At 47.8% G+C, this 6,203-nt stretch overlaps 1 non-coding gene across 1 annotated transcript; it reads left to right on the top strand.

Moving 5' to 3' along the window:
* Window positions 1-5,126: 5,126 nt before the first annotated feature.
* On the top strand, window positions 5,127-5,211 carry TRNAR-UCG. Its single transcript has one exon. It is a non-coding gene; the product is annotated as a tRNA-Arg (tRNA).
* The last annotated feature ends 992 nt before the right edge of the window (window positions 5,212-6,203 follow it).

The raw sequence follows: 6,203 nt of genomic DNA, 5'->3' as shown, positions 1-6,203 counted from the left end.
CAGGGAGCACCTCGTAAATCCAAGATCCATATAGAAAAACGCATGAAGCTTGGCTTGTACCTCACAGCAGACGCTGAAATCAACTTGAATTGCACCAGAGACTTAAACGTGGAAGAGAAAACAACCAGGCTTCCAGACAGGTTCCCTGTGATTTATTCCCAAGCTTCTGGCAGTTGCCTTTGAAAACACAGATCAGTGCACAAAAGGTCCCTCCTTGGAAATGAGACATGGCCCTACTGTCTTCAAAATAAATGTCAACGCTTTCGCTCACATGGCTTCAAAACCTGACCTCGAGCCACATCCGGAAGGCGAGCCCCTCACCGTCACCTCAGGCGATGGTGGCACCAGAAAGCCCCAGCGTTTCCAGAAAGGGGCTCTGTGGTCTCCTAACCGTTGTGGCCACTGTGTTCCCTGTACCACTTGTAATCGGTGAGACGTTAATTACGGTGTTCAGAAAGTGTTAGGCCCTTGAAACCTTCCAGGGTCCCGCAGTCACGGGCGGAAATAATTCCCTCGGTGCCCTCCATAATGCCATTCAGATTCGCCCTGTTGCCCCTGTGCTCTGTGACCACACACAGTGAGCCTCTTCCCGGGGCTCTGCAGCTCCCGCCCCCTGCCTGACACACAGTCACTTGTCCCAGGAAGGACGGGATGGAAGAACGGGAGGGGAGGAGCTTGGAATCCTACAAGGTCTCAGGGTCAAGAAACGTATCATTGTTCATTGCATAATAGAGGGGCTCTTACAAGGCGTGTGTCAGCTTACTTATCTCTTGTAAAAAATATATATATATGTAATTGTATAGATAATATAATATATAAATTACATAATTTAAAAATAATATTACATACTACATATTTTGTATATCATATATTTATTTACAAAATAAATATATAATTTATAATATATTATATAAAATATAAAATAAATAAATAAATATATTTATTTATAAACTATATAATATACACGACAGAGGGTGTGTTTGAGCAAAGGCAGAATCAAAGTAGAGTTTACTTGCAATTGCGGGAAACGGGAGTTCCTTGTGATGCCCTGCTGACATTTATTTCACGGTAATAATTGCACATTATCCCCCACTGTTAACTGTGCCCGTTCTAGGGTCAGGGGAAAAGGAAGGATGTTAGATTCTTCACAGACCAAGTAATTCCAGTTCCAGTAACGGCCTCAACTAGGTTTTCCACTGGGCCTCTCGTTTTCACTGTAATTGAGGGGAAACGGTCTTGTAAAATGGTGGAGAGTATCCTTCCAGACCTCTCTAGACTTGATGGCTGAGCTTGGCTGAATGGCCCAGAGGGAATGATTTGGACCAAAAGGAGTTTTTTGCTGGGCCCGTGCCCTTATGTTTGCAGCTAGTGACACCTTCACCAACCCCAACAGGGAAACAAGGAATTTAAGTAACGTCTGCTGCTTAGAATGAGCTGAGATGTATTTCCTGCAGTGTTATTAGTCCTGATTTTCCAGACAGCCCATGCCAAGGTTTATTTATTCATTCCTTCATTCATTTACTTATTTGGTAGGCCCCATACCCAACGTGGGGCTTGAACTCATGACCCTGAGATTAAGAGCCACATGCTTTACCAACTGAGCCATCCAGGCGCCCCAAGGATTACTTTTTTAAAGCTTATCCATTTATTTTGCGAGACAGCACACGCAGGGGAGAGGCAGAGGGAGAGGGAGAGAGAGAATCCCAAGCAGGCTCTGCCCTGTCAGCGCAGAGCCCCACGCGGGGTTCAAACCCACGAACCGTGAGATCATGAACTGAGCTGAAATCAAGAGTCCGACGCTTCATGGACTGAGCCCCCCGGGAGCCCCTAAATGTAGTTACTCATTTAATCTTCTCAACAGCTGTATGGAGGAGGTTTGATCATTTTCTCTGTGTTTTGGAAGAGGAAACAAAGAGAGGTAAAGTAACGGAACAAAAGTCACGCAGTGCTCTGGATTATTTCTTTTTAAAGAAGTCTACATATGGGGCGCCTGGGTGGCTCAGTCGGTTAAGCGTCCGACTTCGGCTCAGGTCATGACTCACACCCAGTCCGTGGGTTCCAGCCCCGCGTCGGGCTCTGTGCTGACGGCTCGGAGCCTGGAGCCTGCTTCGGATTCTGTGTCTCCCTCTCTCTCTGCCCCTCCCCCACCTGTGCTTGCGCTGTCTCTCAAAAGTAAGCAAACATCTAAAAATAACAATAATAAATAAAAAATAGAAACCCAAAGCAAATGAAATAGGCTTCATCTTTCCTGTTATTGTGTGAAGCGTTGTGTGTTGTTACTGCCCTGGCTTCAAGCGATGTATCCATGACTGTGTGTAATCAGCTGAACACTCTCACATACAAGCAATTCTAAAGCCCCAAGAGTTTTTGAACAGCTCTAGAGGGTAATTTTAAAACACCCTAGAAGATGCATAAGGCCATGGAGTTGAACCCTTGCCCCCCTCCCAATTTATTGCTGAAATACCAAAATTGATACAAGAAGGAAAACATTCTATAACTCATAAAATACAAAGTAGTCCTGGCCACACAAACATGGGCAGAAATGGAAAAGGTTTCCCTGAATGAGGTACCAGCTGCGATCTGCGATCGGTCTTAAAGGAAACAAACTTACAAATCAATAAGTTTCTGTAAAGGACACTGGAATCAGTAACCCGGGTCAACATGACCTGGGGGGAAGAAAAGGGAGGGCTTACCTTCCATTCACATAGGTAACAGTGTAACAAAGTTACCCAAAGCGCTGCTACAGAGGTAGGATAAGCTATAACTGCTGAAATAAAACGTCCAGTTGGGACCTTTGCGTGGGGCTGCTGAGAGGATCAAGATTTTGCAGAGAGGGCTAGAGAAACCAGAGGAGCCTGGCTCCTGCAGAGTCGGCCGCCCAGGACCATGTGACCGTGGTTTGGGCTGGTTACCGCCAGAGCCTTAGGGAGAGGATCGCCGCAGCCACGGAAATCTCAGGGTCTGTGCTGCATGTGGAATGCAGTCGGGGATGTGACCGCATTTTGTGAAGTATTAAACGCTAGGTTAATCGAAGTTGTTGGCCAATCGAATAGTCCCCAAATCTGAGCACTAATACTGAAATTGTGTGCCGTCCACAGGCTTGCTCCTGACACGGTCCTATGCACGTGGCACCATAGGCGTAAATGTGTCAGGGACCTAAGTGTCTTTCACTCCCAGGAGGATTTTAGGCCTCGGCATTTGGCCTTACCTGCTCCAGGCTGGAATTTACAACACCTGCCCTGAGTTCTCCCAGGTTGTGATCCCATTCTGCACTTAAACTCTTACTGGGTAAAAGGGAAGGAAAGGTGCCGACGGCCTACAGTTTGAGTGCGATCGGTCCATTTTCTGATGAATGCTTTCTTTGCAGACTTTTCCACACGCAATTCTTGGTCAGCCTCTTGGCAAAAGAAGAAAATGCCAATGTCCCCGACACACATCTCGTCATGTTGATTACCTGCCCCCTGCAATGAGACCAAGTTAATTTCCTATCACTTGCAGATTTTTTTTCATACGTGTGCTCTGAACTTAAAGAGTTTGTTGTAAAGTTGTTTATTACTATGAGCAAATTAGATAAGCATGGTTGTTAATTATAAGTAAATTGAAATATTTAATTTGAATTTACTTTAATACAGAATTTTGTTCCCCTCGGTATTAACAACACTGGATTACATTTACATAACTCAGTCGGAAGTGTAAATATCAGGTAAGATGCCTCAAGAATGTCCCAGAGTTGGACAAAGGACTGAGCTGAAGGTCCACAGCAGTCGGCGATCTGCCCAGAGGCAAACCAAAATTGTTTGATATGTGAAAACCGCGAACTGGGGCTTTGGGAAAAGCAGATTCCAGTCTCTGGCTCCCCTGGGGACCCGCCCAAGCCCAGCAGTGGGATCAGGCAGAGAATGCAAAGAGCGGTGTGCCCTGGGATGTTTAAATTAAAATAAATTAAAAATAGAGGCTCCAGGGAGCTACCAATTGAAAGACAAGCTATTCCCGGATAATAAATATTTTGAAAATCTGAGAGGAATCAAAATTGCCCTGGAAGCAGAATTGGTAAGAATCCCTTTTTGAATTTTAATATTAATCAGGGGAATTTGCAAAATCTGAGAAAACGTGCCTGGCTGAGTGCACACGTGCTTGTGCACACGCAGACACGCACAGGGGAGCGGGAGGCTGGAGTGGAAGCGGGAGGTGCTGGCAAGCAGGTGCGGGCCGTGTTGGGGAGAGGTCGCTGAGTGGGAGGAAACGCGGGGCCTCGCCACTTCTGGAGTGGGTCAGCTTTGATCTGCATTTGGACTTGTTTCTCTGCAGTGCATCATACGCATTTTGCCACGACCGAGTAGCCAGATATTAAATAAGGCTTTTTCTGGTCTCGGCAGAGGCCCCAAAGCTGAGAAATGTCTCAGCGATGCACATCCTACAGATGGATGGTGACTCATGTGTGCAGTATATGTGATGGCCCAAAGCTGGTCTGAGACCCTGAACTCACCTCCAGAGTAGAAAAAAGAATGTTAACAATTGATAGGGGAAAAAAAAAACAGATTGAGGATTTATTGAGCAATGTTATTAGAGTTCTGCACATTCCTTTTCACATTAAAACAAGCGAGGGTCTTGGCAGGAGATAGAAAGCAAAGACTCCTGCCGGGGTGGAGATTTGGAGCTAGTTCCCCATCCCCACCTCACTGGGGCTTCTCGGCTGCAGGAGCTCCCTGGCTGGTGCCCGGCCAGGAAGTGTACTGAACACGTGCCTCCTGGAGGGTGTAGGAGACCAACACGGCTCTCACCTGGGCCCGGATAAAGATAGAAGCTGGCAAAAGCCCTCCTGGTGGCCAAGTGAGCCAAGGCCCTCTGGTCCCAGCACCCGGGGCGTGGTGCTGACCTCTCCTACAGCCTGAGAAGCTGGGTCCCGAGGTAGGTGGGCTTGTGGCAAAGTGTCCGTAACCATGGTCCCCTCATGCAGAGCTGTCTCTGACAGGACAAGGGCATCCCCTACTTAAAGCACCTGTTCCAGCCTGTGCTTGCCACACACTTACCAGGCACCAAAGGACAAGGAACCCACTAGATTTATGGCATAAGGACTAGAGAGGAAGATGTAAACCACAAACAATAAAAAAAGAGGAATCCGGGGCGCCTGGGTGGCTCAGTCGGTTAAGCGTCTGACTTCGGCTCAGGTCACGATCTCGCGGTCCGCGGGTTCGAGCCCCGCGTCGGGCTCTGGGCTGATGGCTCAGAGCCTGGAGCCTGCTTCCGATTCTGTGTCTCCCTCTCTCTCTGCCCCTCCCCCGTTCATGCTGTGTCTCTCTCTGTCTCAAAAATAAACGTTAAATAAAAAAAAAAAATTAAAAAAAAAAAAAAGAGGAATCCACGCGTCTAAGCAAACGGTGGATATGGGGGCTGGAGAGAAGAGTGGGTAGAGCACTGCAAGGATCCAGGTTGGGTCCCTGCGAGTAGGAATAACATTCAGAAAATTAGAGAAATGGAGAGAGACTCCAGGCTGTGGCGAGGCACGCTGAGGTATACAGCAGACACCCAAGCAGGTAGTTGAGGAAGCAAGAGAAATCGAAGAGAGAGAGAGAGAGAAGAATTACCCAATGCCTAATCCATCTGTGAAGCTCTGATGAAGGAGGTCGGGGGGAGATTTTCCAAGTTTATATCCTGTTTGTTGTAAAAAGTGGAACACATACGAATACGTCAAGTGTTATAAATGCTGCGAAGAAAATGCGAAGGAATCGAAAAGGGTGTCGGTACTTGCAGTGGGGGCACAAAGCGTAGCTGAGCCTTGATGGATGGCTGATGGTGGGGTCTACGGGGTCAGAGAGGCAATGTCAGCAGAAGCAGCAGTGTGATACGAGATGCAGAGGCAGGAAACCATGAGACTGTTCACGCTCCCAGCTGCCAGGGCCTGACTATGGGCCACAGGAGGGGAAACCAGTGGGATGCATGTCACCAAGCCAGATGGAGAGGGGGAGGGGCTGCACCCCGCACTAATTTTGATGAACTGGTGGATGTGTTTGTTTCTGTTGTACAGTGCGGGCAGAGGGGTTTGATGAGATCTGGGCATTCTTTCCAAGAGCGGCAGCGAAGATGAGGACAGTGAGGGAAGGGAGGGAAGGAAAGAGCCCAGTTCCTTCTGGAAGAGTGGCTGAGATGATCACGGTAAAGCCGGGACACATCACGGTGGTGAGGGAGAAGGGAAAGGAGCAAGG

This window comes from Panthera leo, chromosome A1 (genome assembly GCF_018350215.1).
Source record: "Panthera leo isolate Ple1 chromosome A1, P.leo_Ple1_pat1.1, whole genome shotgun sequence".
Classification (NCBI taxonomy): Eukaryota; Metazoa; Chordata; class Mammalia; order Carnivora; family Felidae; genus Panthera; species Panthera leo.
The sequence above is the reverse complement of the archived record's forward strand: the minus strand, read 5'-3'. Positions and strand labels throughout refer to the sequence as shown.